The sequence below is a fragment of the Branchiostoma lanceolatum genome, chromosome 4 (assembly GCF_035083965.1).
Source record: "Branchiostoma lanceolatum isolate klBraLanc5 chromosome 4, klBraLanc5.hap2, whole genome shotgun sequence".
Classification (NCBI taxonomy): domain Eukaryota; kingdom Metazoa; phylum Chordata; class Leptocardii; order Amphioxiformes; family Branchiostomatidae; genus Branchiostoma; species Branchiostoma lanceolatum.
In genome coordinates, this window is record NC_089725.1 from 30,000,384 (window position 1) to 30,018,766 (window position 18,383).

Consider the following 18,383-nt stretch of genomic DNA (forward strand, 5'->3'; position numbering starts at 1 on the left):
ACGTTCTGCTGTGGGGCAAGCTATTTTCGTACCCCTCTCTCTCAGCACACACATTCGAGGAATGTCATAACAACTTATTGCAATGGCAATGCTAATTAATCAACAGATAGTCGCGGCGAACTGGCGTGTTACAGTGAGGGAATGGAGGTGGTACGGTACCTGATATTGAAGCGTGTGAAGCCGGGTTGGCTGTCTGCCCGGACGGGACGAGTGGAGGCTTGTCCCGTGCACGGTCGGCCCTCAGTCCGCTCCGGCTAGCCGAGCGAGAGGAGAGCTGCGCTGCTGAGTCCGCGGCACGGCTGCAGCCTGCGGAAGGAATGACACCAGGGTTCAGAGAGGTCACCCCACTCTCACTACATGATGGCTCGCAGATGCCCCACATAAATTTCCCCGCCAAGAGAGCCAGATCGCCCCGGCCTTTAACTTCGTTAACGTCCCAGGTGTGCTCACATCGGCCGGGCCTTCACAGTTTCACAACAAACAACCTGCGGTTCTTTTTGGTCCTAGTTATTGAGCCGGGCTGCGAAAGAACCGGCTTTTTTGCAGCTTTGAATTGAGAAACAGTGGACTTGAAAATTAGGTCATGGCAGTCTCACATAAAAAATATGACAGCTACTACTTTAGGCTTGCTCTGTTTGATAGGGATTCTGTCAGAGACCTGTCGTATGCGATGTACGTGATTGGGACTCTATCTAATAGCTCCAGACCCCTGTTATAGACGCGCCTAAAAGGGGTTATCTGCACAGCTTAGTGAAAGGTTCAATTCGGCTGTACAAACATACATTAAGTATTACTGTGATGCCTTTAGACGTCATCGTTAGGCGATTACGTCACTTGTGCACAAAAAATCCCTCCTTTTATATGTATATAGAAGAAAAGAACAGGATTACTGGGGGGGGGGGGCACTCACTACAGGACGCGCGGCACTTTGTGAGGTTCAAGTTTAGGTTCCACCCGGGGTCAGGGTTTAAACCCTAGGAGCTAAAATCAGTAACTGGAGCTGAGAACTATGGGGGCGTTAGACGGGGTCGAGGCATACATGATATAGGGCACAGTGAAGCTATAAACACCGCGCTGGAAACAATGTGTGTTGGCTTGAAAGTTCATCTGTCGTCATGATTTCCAACACGAAAGAAATACCCAAAATTTTAAATTTCCATCTATCCCTTAACAAAGAGCAGTGGTGTACACTCTAAAGCCTATATCTATTGGGCTGTAAATTACAAGTAAACACGTCTTCACGATAGTCCTGTGTAAGTGTCAATGTTGTTTGCGCGTGTTGTGTTCTTCAACCGAGTTGTCAGTCTCGTCTCCCCACTTGTACATCATGTGCGAAGGGCACTTAAACCTCGTTACCCGGGTATGCAGCGCAGTCCCGCTCTCGTTCCAAGGGTCACCGAGAGGTGGGAACAATTTCCGGGCTCCCGCCGGGCCTGGGATCGAGATTACCTCCCCGGTCTTCAAGACGCGACCGGTGGAAAAGCCATAACGACTCCAAGACGTTCCGGCCAAGACGCTAAAGATCGTGCTGAGACGAGGCTGGGAAGACCAGACCGTCCAGAAGACCGTGACCCGGCAGTGTTGTTGTTAGAGGGTGAACGATGTCTACAGACCCTTGGAGGGAGGAATATCCCGCATACTCGCCGTGGCGGCACGGACCCCTGCCGCGGTCTCCGGACACGTGCGACGGGATATACGATCGCACAGGGGGGCTTTAAAAATGGCCGCCAACTTGGGGCTTTAAAAATGGCCGCCAACTTGGGCATTTAAAAATGGCCGCCAACTTGGGCATTTAAAAATGGCCGTCAACTTGGGGATGATCCCTAAGAGTTTAAAATCTTCCTGGACGGCCACCATCAAGGATACGAAGGCAATCATATACACTGCCATTCTTGAAGTTACAAACTATAATTTTTTATTAGAGTAGAGTGGAGTAGAATAGAGTAGAGTAGAGTAGAGTAGAGTAGAGTAGAGTAGAGTAGAGTAGAGTAGAGTAGAGTAAAGTAGAGTAGAGTAGAGTAGAGTAGAGTAGAGTAGAGTAGAGTAGAGCAGAGCAGAGAAGAGGTTCTTCAGCCAGGTAAGAACTCCGGTAATTAGTTAAAATGACCAGAACGCAACCATGGACCGGGTGAAGAACGTACGGCACTGTAACGTGTAAAACAGCAGATGTCTGCAGCCGTCCGTCCCGGGAACCGTGCGACCCCCGCGGCCGGGCACGACAGTCGGGTCCGGTACAGACACGCTCCAGGCAATCCGCATTCTACTGATCCCCAAGCAGAAGTAAGAATCCGGATTAGTTTTCAAAAGCTTTTACACGTGTTTTGTGGTACCCGTCCTTTCCTTTAAAGTTGTGGTAGGAAATCACAGAGTTTCCTATAACCGGCCTTTTTATTTCTGACAGTCCTTTACCATTAAAGAAAAACGCCCGTGTGCCCGCAGACAGAGGACTATCAGGAAAAAGAATCAGCCTATGCTGTTTAGTAAGTAGAAATGATCTATTTCTAGATTGTTTCCATTTTGTAGTTCAAATAGTCCCTACGAAAGACACCGTGCTTTTTGCACGCCAATAAAGCTTATGTTAACTTGGAGGGTGTTGATAAGGATGACATCTCTGCAGGTAAGTATCAGCCTGTTCTCCCATTCAATATTTCACCCAAATATCTGCTTGGAGATTGTTAACCCAACCCAGGAGTAGCAGCAATGGTTTCCAGACGGTAGGGCTGCAGCCCCGTGTGAGTTGAGGAATGGTTCTCAGGCTGGTCCTGTTGAACATACATGGAAGTCTGGTGTATACATGCACAAACACGGCATTACAACAACGGCGTCAGGCATTTACGGTGTTGTGGTCGTCTGGTAAAGAGGACACACCTCAAAGACGGAGGAATTGTCTCGTCTTAAGCAATTTTAAGATAAGAAATATTTCAAGGATTGCCAATGTGAACTACCTTATTAAGCACACTCAACAATGAAATGTAACAAAGTATGTACTTCTGTCAGTGAATGTGATCTAACCAATCAATGAATCATTCATAGGAGCAAGAAATATAAAACAGACTTTGGTAGTAGAAGACACTAAGAAACTACAGGAGCAAGGGATGCTTGTCAGGCATTAGACACAATGGAATAAAGAAGAGAAATATCTCAGCTGAAGGATGTTTCTACAATGAGAGTTGTAGATTTGTCTGTAAGCACAACGTTAGTAATAGTAGGGCTAGGCTGGCATCTGGTTCGGCTGTGAAAAAACTTTAAACGTTCGCGGCTTGTACTTACTGTACAAAACTGATATGTTTCGCCTAAATGCGGTTTACCTGTTATGCGAAACAAACATACAAACATACAAAAAAAATTAAACTAACAAATTCCACATATTATAACGGATATCAACTCAGACGTACTCTCCAAGCAGAGGTTGTTGGGGGGGAATTGTAACCTCCTTATGGCACATTTTTTGTCCGTTCGGAAGGGCGGACAAAAAACGGTCCATATGCCGGATAAGGTCACAATTTCCCCCCAACAACCTCTGCTTTGAGAGTACTCAGTCGGCCGACAGTCTGATAGAGACTATACAAGACAAAGCACTGAGATGTGAACCGGACGGACTGTGGACCTGACTCATCCCCGTGTTGTACAGCCGGATTAGATCCAACACTACCCAGATTTATCTGTGACGACGTTTCTCACCGCAGAGTGGAGGAGATGTAAATCAACTGTGCCTCTAAATTAGCCCTACAGCTCGGCACGTCCGTGTTATTTATCACTCTATCTGTTCCGCAGATAAAAGGGTCGTAACTAAGAACCCCGGACAGCCTCGCTCGGCCTTTGTCGTTTATCGTTTGCTGGTGTTGATATTAGAGTAGGCACGAGAGTCGGTTCTGATTATGAGTCTGGAAAGCAGGCTTCTAGCCTCCACCAGGCCTTCCTAATGCCAGGGGTCACATTTCCCAACCGGGGCCCGATCGGGCTGTTTTCGGAAAAAATTAAAGTGTTTGTCAATAGATAATTTTTGGTACGTTTTTGCTACGAGTAGTAGAGGGGGCTGACAAGAAGCAAAAACGTATGTAAAGCAATATTTCACTTACAAATGTACGACAGTATTGTGATTAATGGTCAAAAGATCATCGAAAAAAAGTGCACCACTCGATCCCGAGTCTAAAATCCTAAAACCTTATTCCTAATCAAGTACGCCACGAAACATCATGGTGCGGAGTGCGGACAAGTGATGCTAATACATGACGAAGCGTGCTATTGTACGTGGAATGGCATCGACCGTTTCAAATGGCGACGACCGTTTAAATTAGCGTCTGCGCCGATCGTGTTGATGAAGCGGAGTAGTGCTACTCGCGCCGCAGCTCGACAGGAAACATGGCAGGAACTCTAATTTAGAAGGAAAATCCGATCCAAGCTGTTTTTCAAATATTATTGTAAAGGAAGCTAGCGCGCCTGGCCTGTAAATGGGTTGTTTTAATCAGACTGGAGAAATGTGGAACTAGAGTTCCACGACCTCATACCTTCGCCAAACGATGACACACAAACTCAGACAACGACAGGAAGCTCACTGACTGGTTATTTATTGTATTTAAAACTGAAATCTTTCACTTTATGGTACAAAATTACTACAGACAGTTTCCTCTACTGGCGCATTATCACTATGAACAGTGAACCATAACAAAGATTGCCAATCAATACTTTAAAGATTAAGTTTGCCTTTCACTTCACTCAGGTTCAGAAGTTCTGGAATATGCTGACCCTATTCTCTACAACATTAGTTATTACTAGCTGTTCCTGTGTTGCCATGGCAACATCCTGTGGCCCCTCCATGTCTGTGGTGATCTGTTTGAGGAATCTGCCTGTCTTGTCAAACATCTCCACACGGCTGTTACCACAGTCCGCCACGATGATGTGACCCGCCCTGTCTGTACAGATGCCGTGGGGACGCTTCAACCGTCCTTCACCACTTCCCTCACCTCCAAACTGGAGCTGAAACTGTCCGTACACGTTATAAACGTAGACACGGTGATCGCCCCAGTCTGACACAAGACTCCTCCCGTCCCCGTCCACAGTGATGTACTGTGGGTGTTTCATCCACTGCTGCTGACCCACAGTTCTCACAAGTGTCCCATCTGACCTGAACACCCGAACTTCACCACGAGGGTTGGACAAGCCTCCTGTGGTTTGTGTGATGAGGATGTGGTTCCTCCTGGTGTCCACTGCAACTCCTCTCACCCACCCTGTCTTCTGTAGGTCGAACTTCCTCAGCACCCTGTCTTGCTTGGTGTACTGCACAGCAAACTCAGCAGACTTTGTGCTCCCCACCGCCCACAGGTTCCCCTCCCCGTCCATGGCCACATCCGATGGTCTCATCTTCTGTCCCCCTGACACGACTGTTGGGAACTGTCGGACAAAGAAAACAAATGTTCCTCGCAGGGCGAAGACTTGGATTCTCTGGTTCTCCCTGTCTGTCACAAAGATCTCCCCTTCATCTGACACTGTAAGACCACAAGGTCCATTGAACTGTCCTACTCCTGATCCACTTCCACCAAATGTCATCCTCTGCTCCCTTTGCTCTTGGTTATCATGGTGATGACCTGTGCTTCTTACTGTATAATTACTAGGTGCGGGTGCTGCCGGGATTGGTGCAGATGGGAGAGACTGTACCTCTTGCTCTTGGTTACCATGGTGATGACCTGTGCCCTTTGCAGGTGCTTCTGGGATTGGTGCAAATGGGGGAGGCTGTACCTCTTTCTCTTGGTTACCATGGTGACGACAAGTGCCCCTTGCAGGTGCTGCTGGGATTGGTGCAAATGGGAGAGACTGGACCTCTTGCCCTTGGTTGCCACGGTGATGACCTGTGACCCTTGCCACAATATCATTAGATGTAGGTTCTGCTGGGATCGGTGCAGATGGGAGAGACTTGATAGTTACATGTCCCAGTACTGGAACTGGGGTGTCTGTGGGCTGAAAAACAGCAGGCTGGGTTTGCACAGGAGTTGGTGCTGCTTTTCCTCTGTACTTTCCTACCACCTCTCTCAAAGCGGTTTGATGACTGAGAATCTCGACCCATCCCTGCTCCAGTTTTTGTTTTGCTCGATCACAGGCAGCAGACAGTTCATTGACATCTGCCAACACTCTCTCCCTTTCATTCTGTATTCTGTCCAAGTTTTTCGTGTGGTTTTGTCCCGCTTCAGACAAGAGGTGGTCTTTTCTCTTTGTGAGTGTCTGCACCATTTGGTTGTAGGCTTGAATGATGCCGTTGTCTGTCTGCTGTTTCTTTTCATTCAGGGCTTTCTCTTCTTCCCTCAGACTTTTGAGGAAGCTTAGGTAACTTTCCATGATGTTCTTCCCCTCATTGATCAAGGCCTGGACTCTCCAACTCCTTTCCTGTGCAGCTTTTTTGATGGTTGTTGTGCGGTGATCATCATGATCCTCTTCTAAACACTGCTCACAAACTGGAATCTGACATTGCTTGCAGTACACTTTGAGCACATCAGAGGGGTGAAAGCTGCACCTGTTTCCAGACTGAGCTTGTTCTTTAGTTTCACCTGCCAGTGAAGTCTGCTGTTGGAGTCTCTCACACATATTGGCTATGATATGACTGTCCAACAAACCTGCGACCCCCTGTGGTGGCAGCCTGACCTGTTGACGACAGTTCGGGCACTGCAAATGCACTCGCCTACTTGCAAGGTCCTGTAGGCAGTCCTGACAGAATATGTGTCCACATGACAGCACCTTGGGCCTGTTGAACAGCTCCAGGCAGATGCTGCATGTCAGTTCTTCACGGATTTGTGCTCCGAAGCTCAATGGTGCAGCGGCCATAATTTTTTGTGTGCTTATGTGGCAGCCCCACCTCAAGTCAAAGTCCAGGTTTGAACATGTTTGCTTTGTAGGGCGGAACTGTATGTATAACTATAAGTCACCCCTTCTGTTGATGTGTGATCACGTGAGTTGTTTCAAACCAAAATTAATGATTAACTAGAGCTCCACGACCTCACACCTTCGCCAAATGATGTCAACCTTTACGCCCGAAATTTTTCTTATTGATTGTGCAAATAAGACCCCATTTGCATAAATTGTACATAGCGTATTTTTTTCATAATGATGCAAGCATGATACCTCAGTCGCATTGCACCATAAAGCTTGGGTTTATCCTCGTTCAAAAGGTTTAACAAAAACGCCCCTGCAGTTCCAGAACTAGCTGCTAGGAGGCTCAAACCTATGTTACTTCTTCCCGCACACACGAGCTACCTACCACTCCAGTTTGGTGACCTTACCATCTCCAGATCGAAAGGATGAATTAAAAAAAATAACCTTGTGCGATTTTACTAGCTTCCGTAGCAGACCTACGGGTTGTACTTTTTGGCTTGAATTGTACACCACTTCTGACTGTACTCGGTTTCTCACAAGCCGACTCCCGTTACAAGGCTGACCTACATGTAGAAGTGTTGAGGTATTGTCATGACGGAAGCACGGAGTGATGTAAGGGAGACGTCCCGGACTCAAGCACGTCCTGACAGTAGGCATTTCAACAACTTCGAGCGCTGAGGTCGGCTACATGCCGAGTGGTTGGGTCAGGGCAATGAGGTTATATAACCTACTTTGGTCAGAGGCACGGCGATTCCCTTTTTGGTAAACGTAGCAATTCTAAGTGTAGCAAAAGTGTAGCAGGAGATAGATGTGAATCAGAAGGCGAATGTGCGTCCATTGAACTTAGTAGTCAAGAAATAATCATACCTTTAAGTACCAGATTTCTCAATCTAGAGATGAGGTGTCCAAAAAGTATCTTTTTTTCCCCTAGAACGAACGTAGAGTGTAACTCGTTACAACCAAGTACTGTGGAGGAATCCTCATTTGATAGCTTACACCTAGCTGTGCAAAGTTTACGTGTCACAGGTTGTTCAGTGTTATATAACCAGCTGCTGTCACGCCGTGTATCATACCAGTGAAGCTGTGAAGGGCGGTTATACCGGCTGTACAGATAATCTCCAAGCAGATGTATGGCACTGAATGAAAACGCGCACTACAAGAAGACGAACAAACAAGTCGGAGCCACGTATTATCTGCTTGGAGATTACTTCACTAGTACAGTGTGCATGTTACCAGTTGAACATCACAAATTATAGTGAAACTCTCCAGGCCCCATCGCCAGGGCTCGCCACCTTGACCACATATCGCTGAGAGTGATTTACCACCTGAAGACAGACGACTTTGCAATAAAGCATCATCAAACGTGCGGCTGGCTGTAACCAATTGGTTCAAACAAGGAGGTTTAAATTACCTTGGTTCAAACGTTTCAGACTTTTGTTACCCGTGCTTCTGTAGTTAACAGCTCGTCAGAGCACAGTGTGGGGCAATCTGACTGGATAGTGCGAATGGACGCTCTCGGCACCATCAAACATGCAGCTAGTTAGAACCAATTGGCTTAGATATATTGAGACGTTTGTTTCTCGTGTTTCTGTAGTTAGCAGCTCGTCAGCGCGCAGTGGGGGTCGGGACGGATTCACCGCAAGGGCGGGACACGGACAACTCGCTCCGCTCAATTTGAACCCAATCCCTAGTCTAGCCAATGTCTGTCTAATCTTCAAGCAGATGTGGAATGGTCCGTTTTTCAAGCGTTTGGTACGGTGCACATTTTCCTCCGTTCCTTTCGTACTAAGCGCAGTATACTAGTAGTACTAGACATCCTTCCATTTCGAGAGATCATGGTGGCACTCTAATAGTGCAGTAGAGAGACGTGATAAACGCAACTTATAGACTGTCACAGACGTCATACATTCCTACTAATCTCCAAGCAGATGTAACGATCCGTCTCAGCCTAAGTGTATCACGCCTGCTTTTTTTTGTAACATTTGATTATCTTTTACCGTATTCCACTTTGTACGCTTCGCTTCCTCAAAATGTAGTTCTAGAAAAAATATCAAAAGGGGAAAAAAACACTGAGACTCAGCCAGATCCTTACATCTGCTTGGAGAAAACATTTCTGTCAAAAAAGGCATCAGATCAGTCTCTACCAGCGTATCTACACCGGCTACAGGGAGAATATTTGCCAGGGGTTCATTTGCAGGCTCCTACGCAGGCGAAATGTGATCTTCATCGTGGACTCAGACTCTACTGGCTAATTATTCCTTTTTCTGCCGAATTCTACGATCCATACGCCCGTACGAGGGCCTGGTGGAGGCTAGGTGAAAATTGGGTCTGCCTGATTCTGTTTGACACATCAAAGATCATCAAAGCAGGGGAACGCCGTCCGAAGCGCCTGGGTCCGATTTACCCCGGACACCGCTTAACCTCCGCGCCTGTGCCGCGTTAGGATAACGAGACCGCTAACTTGGATTTATTGGGGCTAGGGCGGAGCTGGATAATCCCGACAACAGATCACTCAATCAATTACCAGTCATCATTCTACAAGATATACTTATGATAGGTGTAACAGTTGGGTTCAAGCGCCACGAACTGATCAGTTTAACTGGTCCGCACCTTTCAGCCTAGTGGTTAAGCCCCCGTCACAAATCAAGAAATTAGCTCGGCCGACTTGTCGGCGAGCTCCAAATGGCGATTTTCGGGCGAAGTGCGACCGACGTCCTGCCGATTCTACGGGCTTCGGGCGAATTTTCGGAGCTCGGCCGACGTTCGCGTGTCACTGGAAGCTGCGCTTAAATTCAGCGAGGCCTCGGCGACGATTTTTGAACTCGCACAGCTCGTCAACAGTTTGCCCGTAGCTCGCCCGAGCAACGCCCAGCGCTCGACCAATATTCGGGCGGGCATCCGAGGATTTTAGACCCGATTTTTGATCGGTCGGAGGTCGCCCGAACTCTTCGGCCTCGTGCGAGCCTCGCACGGGCCTTGAACAATAATCGGACGACCGTCGTCAGTGTTCCGGCCGACTCATGAAAAGTAAGGCGTGCTTCGGGCGAGCGTTGTGCAGGTGTTGATGGGAGCTTGGACGGGCCTCGGCCGAACTCCTTCTTGTTTATAGATAAAAGGAAACGACAGTTTGGTTTATAACATAAGATGATAAATGATACTGTAATATTAACTAATACTAATTTCAACTTGTCGAAGAATGCTGCCAAACTTTTGTAATGAAAGACAATTCAATGCAAAGTTAAATTTTCATTAAAAAAAAAATTATAAATAAAATGTTGACACCGAAGACAATACTTCTTGTTTCAATTTGTATATTAATGAACTGGGGCTTGACTTTTGAGGTTTGACTTCACTTCCTGAGTTTTTTCTCCACAAAATGACTAGTTGAAAGTCCACTGAGTCATTATAGATCTATGTTTGTCTGCCGAGGCACGCCCAGGCGTCGGCAGGGCGTCGATAGGCTTGTCAACGGTCGGTCGAAGCTCGGACGGCGTTCGCCCGAGCTTCGGTCGATTTCTATTTGGTGAAAATTTTTGGATCGGGGTTAAACGACTGATCTGTTGACTTTGTGGCTCCTGCACTTGTATTTTGATTGGTCTATAACAAAATTCCTCTTTATGTGATTATTTTCAGTGTGCCCACCTACTTCACTTGTGCCCTACAGATTTGCCACAACTCAGAAAGTAAAGTTGGTCCAAATTTGAGATTGTTACCAGGCCATTTGATCCTGACTTCGTCCGTGTCCAAGAGATGGTACCGTCTTATGTGGGATTTATTATTATTAGCGTTCGACGGACGTCGCCCGAGCTCTGTTCAATTTGTGACGGGGCAGGTTTTCAGTGAAAAACACGGTCGACGCTCGGGCGAATTTGAAATTCGGCGAGCTTCCGGCGATCTACAAAATCGGCCGATGCTCGCATGAATTGTGACGCCGGCTTTAGCGCGTGCGGCCTGTGGACTGGCGGTTCGATCTCCGGGAGCCAGGAGACTGTTCTGCTCGCATCTTCTGTTTCATAGGGCCAGTTCACACTTGTGCGTATATTCAAGTGCGTACGTTTGGGTTGGGTAATAACATTTTGGGTTGGTTTATGTAAAGTTTGCGGCCGAAGTAGTCATTTTAGTCGGTTCGATAACCAAGTGGGTCAAAGTTAAGTACAAAGGTCTTCCCTGCAAATTTTACTTCAACCAAAAAAAAACAATGCTAAAACGCAAACTTGAATATACGCACAAATGTGAAGGAGTGTGTGAACGGGCGCATAGAGCGTTTTCGCGTGACGTCGTCAATAGAGTGGTGACACCAACATAGATGCGAAGTTAACAACAAGAAGAGAGAAGAACCTGTGCTGCATTGCTATGTGAACCAGTCAGAATTGCCTTGAAGAAGGTGACAGATGGTCACCGATACGTCGGTTGAATAAATCTCTTGGTTGTGTAAAAAGAGTCATTTTATTCAGTGACTTACCAACCTGATGAAACTATTCACGCGCGGAAGAAGAGAGAAGGTCTGGGACCATGGTCGGCTATATATAGTTATGTGTTAGAGGGGCTCTATCAACTGCAAAGAAATACTATGTCATAAAGATACTGATCATTACCAGTCGTCTGTCTAAATATGGTATAAATATCAACATTTTAACCAACGACTCAGCAAGTTCTGATAGGATAGAGAAAAAGATGGGACGATTACGGAGCTATGTGACTTTTTAAAAGTATAATCGTCTGAACGAAGTTGACGTATGGTTGACACTTGCCAGTGTCATATCAATCGCTATTTACAACCGGTGCCTAAGTGGTCCAAAATTAATTCCCATGTTGTGCGTTCCCATGTGTTTACGGAAAAGAACGGCTATAACTCTACGTTGAATGCGGGTGAGTACTGTACCGTAAGAACGGGTATAATCGACATGCTGTACATGGGTACGTACCGTAATCATAATAACGAAAGTAATTGTTTGCTACCTGTATTTGAATCCGAATGATATTTACTGCTTATACCTGCCCTAAATGACTGGGGACTAGTCTCTACAAGACTCCATTCGTTGCTGGCAAAATAGTAGAAATTGGCCAAATAGATTGAGTGATTTGCCAAAGGAGTAAGCCGGCCATAGTGTTACCATTTGCAACCTCCGGTCGAATAAACTTTTCTCCGAAGTAACCCAGCACCCCTACCAAGTATTTGTACTATTTGGGCCAATTTTTACAAGTTTCTTTTCAGCTGGACAGGGACTCGAGGTCTGGTAGAGGCTACTAGTAAGCGAAACGTGTTCCCAGTTAGGATATGAAGCTAACTGCGGTTTGATGAGAATCATGCCCAGTCCGGTCAGTTTTTACGACGAGTAGCCTACTGAGAATGTGGCCAAGTTCCAACAGGAGTTCGCACCAGACATGTTCATACAGCTTTCCACAGTTTCGCGCCTGTAAATCGCCAGCGTGCCGCTTACCGACTGGCAAATTGTTGTAGACAAGGGGAGCTATAAGAACACGGTTAATCTCCGAGCAGATCTAACGATAGCAAAGACCGTATCCAACTGGCAAAATGGGCTTTTATTGCCACCGTTAGATCTTCTTGGAGATTAGAACACGGTAGTAATCGGGAAACAGTGAATCTCCAAGCAGATGTGGAAAGGCAAAATCGTCCTGGTTACCAGAGCTGCGGGGTTATACCACATTTAAATTTTGCACTAAGTATTGGACTTTTTAACGATTATCCTCCTATGACACCATCAGAAGAATTGTCAAAATGTGCGATATATTCTAGAAAACAGTACCAAATGTTGCAACAACACTTGTAATATAAAATACTGCAAGTGACCTGGATCCTTACATCTGTTTGGAGCTTAGCTATGGAGGCTCATCCGAGAAGCCTGCTCAGAGGCTACGTACATTTCAGTAACACGGACAAATTCACCTTTCCTTATGCGCATAGACACATCCTCCATACTAATCACAGCAATATCAGTACACCACATCATGTCTTGCAGAAACCATTTCAGTCTTTTTACGACTAGTTTTCGGGCAGTCTTGTTTCTTCTTTTCCAAGGACCCCCCAAGACGCTGACAGGTGGAGGCCGGAGGTGAAGATGTCTTACGGATAAGATATCTTTATCGCCGTCTTGAGGTTTAGGTCTAACGACGTCTTAGACTAGCTACTTCAGGGCTTTCAAACGTCAAACCGACAAATATACGTGCCCTGTTGAGCACCGCATCGTAAAGACAATACCACTACTAGACGGCATGTCCCGGTCATAGCCTGTTTTTGTGCTATTTGTAAATGCAGGAAATGCGAAATAACGACGCAATTGTGAGAAGTGCCTACAAATGTCCATGATATGAAGATCTTGCTACACGGAATATTGTCAGCCTTGCCGTCCAAAATCCTAGACTGTTGAGTACCTTAATATGCACCATCCACGGCATGTGTGCGTTCCAATGCCTCAAGGCAAATGGCGGGGCGTCCAAAGGACTCAATTCAAGATTCAAGGGCACCGTGAGGAAATGATTGGAGTGCGAAGATTTAGAGATAGACTGAAGGGCCAGCCTTACGCTGCAGAATTCAAAGTTATAGGTCCAATAATGATAGCCTGAATCGGCCAGACAGAGTGAATGATTTGCCCAATGGAGGTCTACTTTGCCTATTCTCCAAGCAGAGGTTTCGGTGTGCGTCTTTGCGTGTGTGTGTTGGGGTGTGGGGTGTGTGTTATTAGTGGCCGCGATTTTCCTTCCTCCACCTCTGCTACACAACGGACGCCCTAGTGAGTGATTTCAATGAGTTCACAGTTTAAACTATCTTTTCGACTACTTGTACCAAAAGAACCGGTTAGGGTCCGTTCACATTCATTCGTCGTACGATCAAAAAGCAGACGCCGCCCTTGGTACAATGAAAAGGCGGTCTAAAATCTTTGTCGGTGGTTGGTTCTGTCACAGCCTGCTTGAAAAATCTACGTCATCAAATTCGTACGATGGCCTAACGTAACTTGACCAGTTTACGTCCTTTTAAATGTTTTGTATAAAAGAGAGAGATGCATGAGGATCATACTTATGACGTTCTTTGTTTCTTATGAGAACAGGCTTTGTCATAATACACCGCGACATGTGGACATGACCCAATCTGGACGTAAACTACTCCTGCACGTAAATAGGTCATGTTACGTTAGGACGAATGTGACCGCGACGTAAGACCGAGCCTAGGTCTGTAATCGGCCTCTTGAATCTGGCACACGGGTGGCTGATCTGTGACTCTACCGGGTTCCCACGGACGCTAACAAGGCTAGGTGGCCCAGAAGCTGCCATGTGTCGTAACTGCTTCCAGAAACCATCATCTCCAGCTGCTTCGGTAAAACATGTAAAACCCGGCATCCCTTTAAACGACAACCAGGTGATGACATCAACCAGGTGAAGAAGCGACACCTTGCGCCAAGCAACAATCTGCAGCCCAGGACGTCATGACAGGCACGACCACCTACAACCCTTACACAAACCGACTGCTGTAGGGCTGAGTTCCGAAGACAGCTGCAAGTGTCAGGAAGTTGTTCTTGTGTATCTGAAGGGACGGGAACAGGATGGACTGTCTGTCTTCAAGACCACCAAACACGTTTTCCTGCCACGAGATGTCTAAATCTCTTAGGCTTCAAAGACTATACGTATTGAAGACGTCGCGTTTCTTGCCTCGACTTCAAACTTTCGCTTCTATTGTTTTGGGAACGGCAGGGTCTCTAGGACTGATGACAGAACTAGGCATGAACAAATCTTCAAGCAGATGCTGGGAGAGGCTAAATCGTTACGTTTTCCTGGCTGCCCTTTTCTGTGGCTGCCCTTCTCAGAGTGGAAAACGTAGCAATTTAGGCTCCCACACATCTGCTTGGAGTTTATGAATAGACAGGTCAGTGATAAAACGCACACTACTGAACAGACATACGACTGTCAAACATCCCAAAAGGCGTGCAAAAGAACCGGGAGCTACCCGAGAGTTTGGAGACCCCGATTCAAATCCTGGGACAGGACATCTCGTTTGGGGCTGCATCAGATTTTCGGAAGGGACGTAAAATGGGTGTCCCGTGTTCGATGAGGTGCCTCGAACACGTTTATGGGAAATGACTAGCAACTCCTTCCCTGTGAACATATACCCTGCTACTGCCCTGAAACAGCAAGGAAACATGTTGCCCTATGTGCCACTTTACACTACAAGGTGAACAACGACAGCATCTGCTTGAAGACTATGTGACACAGTCCAGCCGTCAGTGTGGATGTCAGGAGAGTCGTGGAGGTGGCAATTAAAGGAACGCCCGCAGCAGTCCCGCCTTTAGGGAGATCCTCCCTAAGCCCCAGCAATCTTCAAACGGCTCCCGCGTGGCACGGCGTGAGGCTTGCGGTTTGCTACAAGGCTGCTTAAGATGAAGTTCGCTCTGATACAGTTCTAGATCACCCCTGGTGTCCTCATGAGATCATCTCTCGGCTCTAGTGTAGATAAAGAACTGCATGATGAAACTGAACGCAGAACTTGAAATCAGAGTACCAGACTATGACATGTTGCCAGGAGACTATCTTGCGGTTTGCTACAAGGCTGTTTCAAGATCAAGTTCGCGTAGATACAGTTCTAAGATCACCCCTGGTGTCCTCATGAGACCTCTTGTGTAGAGAAACAACTGATCAAACTGAACGCGCAGCTTGAAAACCAGACTTTGTTGCCACGAGACTTGCGGTTTCGTACATACAAGGTTGTTTCAAGATCAAGTTCGCACAGATAGAGTTCTAAGATCACCCCTGGTGTCCTCAAAAGATGTCTTGGCCTCAGCTACTGTTGTTGATATAACTTGCAGAGAAACAACTTTCGGTTAAGCTGATCAAACTGCAGCTGAACCCACGTGGTGAAACCAACGCTTTGTTGCCATGAGACTTGCGGTTTAGTACAAGGTTGTTTTCTAGATCAAGTTCGCTTAGATACAGTTCTAAGATCACTCCTGGTGTCCTCACGAGACCTCTGAGCTTAGTGTAGAGAAACAACTGATCAAACTGAACGCGCAGTTTGAAACCAGAGCTTTGTTGCCTCGAGACTTGCGGTTTCGTACATACAAGGTTGTTTCAAGATCAAGTTCGCATAGATACAGTTCTAGACTAAGATCACCCCTGGTGTCCTCACGAGACCTCTCGGCTCTAGTGTAGATAAAGAACTGCATGTTGAAACTGAACGCAGAACTTGAAATCAGAGTACCAGACTATGACATGTTGCCAGAAGACTAGCCTGCGGTTTGCTACAAGTTTTTTTCAAGATCAAGTTCGCTTAGATACAGGTCTAAGATGGTCAGCTGTAGTGTAGAGAAACAACTGATCAAACTGAACCAGACTTTGTTGCCAAGAGGCTTATGGTTTAGTACAAGATTGTTTCAAGATCAAGTTCACTCAGACACAGTTCTAAGATCACCCCTGGTGTCCTCGTGAGACCTCTGTGTAGAGAAACAACTGATCAAACTGCGTGCATCTTTGTTGCTACGAGGCTTGCGGTTTGGTACAAAGTTGTTTCAAGATCAAGTTCGCACAGTTCTAAGATCACCCATGATGTCCTTGTGAGATGTCTTATCCTCAGCTGCTAGCTATATATAGTGTTGGCTTAACAATGGGAAATCAACTGTCGGTTAAACTGATCAAACTGAATTTACAGCGTGAAACCAGACCTTTGTTGCCTCGAGACTTGCGGTTTGATACAAGGTTGTTTCAAGATCAAGTTCACCGAGATACGATTCTTACAATCTAAGATCACCCCCTCAAAAGATGGCTTAGCCCCGGCTACTAGTGTTGGCTTGACTTGCAAAGAAACAACTGTTGGTTAGGCTGATCAAACTAAACCTTAAGGGTGAAACCAAAGTTTTGTTACCACGACACTGCGCGGTCTGATGCAAGGTTGTTTCAAGATTTCACCCAGGTACAGTTCTAAGATAACCCGTGGTGTTCTCGTGAGATCTTTTTGCCCCAGCAAGGAGGTTATGGCCTCAGCTACCAATGTTTGCTTAACAATTGAAAAAACAATTATCGGTTAAACGGATCAAACTGAAGATTTCACCCAGATACATTTCTTAAAGATCACCCGTGGTGTCCCTGTGAGATGTCTTAGCTTCCTGAAAGCCGTCTTTACTGCTGTGGATACACATGTCTAGTAAAACTGTCCAAACCGAAGTTACGGCGCGGAATCCGTACTTTAAACGGTTTTAAGAGATTTTGCTCCGATCTAGACTGTCTGTTGGCATTTCGGTCTCAACAAGTTGTAAAAAGCCGTGTTGACATTAGACGAGCCAAGGTTTCCCGCTGAGTTTACGTTTCCATGGAGGCCAGAAGTTCAAAAACATTATGGAGGCATGGCACAGTGACGTTTATTGTATAACCATACCCAACTGGGGCTAAATGCATTGTTGTTAGACAGTTAGACATTCTGGTAACATAACGTGATACAAAGTAAAGTCAAGAAACTTGATAAATCCTGTAAGAGTCTGTCAGAGTTTCAGACAGCATCCACTATCATCAGTGACGTGATACAAACAGTAAATTAAGAATCTGGATGAACGATATCTCAAGTCCTCAAGACGTTTCAGACAACATCTGCCATTTTTTACCAGTGACTGAGAATGAGTCTGAAGACTATTGTCGTCATGTACGTATATGGGTTGTATGCTAGTCTTGAGTCCATCACAATTATTATTTCAATTATTCCTCTAGCCTCCACTCAATTGCATCCACTCTCCATCAGGCTTTCCTATGGGGTACGGATCGTAACATTCGGCAAAGAAAGGAATACTGTAAATGCATTTAAGTTCGCGTGGTTTTTATTTCGCGGTAGGGAGAAAATGTAGTGTTCGCGGCTGTTTTGAGTTCGATTTTGAAACAACGCGGGAACATAAAACCACTGCGATCATTTCTGCATTTACAGTAATTGGCCAGTAGAGTCAGTCCACGGTAAGGTCCACCCCCCACCCCACCCAAGCGACCGGTCAACTCTTTTGGTAGCCAAACTCCCCTGGCAAAGTATTCTACCCAATATCCAGCGTAGGTAGTCTGGCAGAGACTACTATTCAACCTGAACTTGACCGACTGCGACATAAAACAAGAATGCTTCAATTATTTACAACATTTTGACACCTTAATCCTCCCTCCCACCTGGACGCTGCCACAGGGGAGACGTCATCATGACGTCATCATGACATAATGTCTGTATCGGCAAGTTCACGGCCAGGGCATCAAATTAGCCTCCAACGGCAGGCTCACCAGCAGGCCTTTCGAGTTTCTGGATACACGTTGCTGTCTTATGGCTCGCTGTTGATCTCCAAGCAGATGTTGGGGTGGAAGGTTGTGATGTTTTCTGACTGCCGAACGACTGAGTCTGCTGGACCCGTTAGCACTTTTTTTCTGATGATGTGCTGTAAGTTTTGCTTTATAGCGAGGCGAACAAGGAAAAACAAACAGCCATCACTCCCACCAGACATCGAATAATCCCTAAACAGATGTTTGGAGATCACCCGATGGTATAAGTTCATTTT

At 46.3% G+C, this 18,383-nt stretch overlaps 1 protein-coding gene and 1 pseudogene across 1 annotated transcript in view; both read right to left on the minus strand.

Moving 5' to 3' along the window:
* LOC136433960 (kinesin-like protein KIF26B) overlaps positions 1-277 on the minus strand; it is a 114,937-nt gene extending 114,660 nt beyond the window's left edge. Inside the window, exon 1 of the mRNA XM_066426580.1 lies at positions 160-277. The gene's annotated coding sequence lies outside the window, so the exon portion shown is untranslated. The remainder of the gene's footprint in view (positions 1-159) is intronic.
* A 4,314-nt stretch (positions 278-4,591) lies between these two features.
* On the minus strand, positions 4,592-14,305 carry LOC136432129 (tripartite motif-containing protein 2-like; annotated as a pseudogene).
* Positions 14,306-18,383: the final 4,078 nt, after the last annotated feature.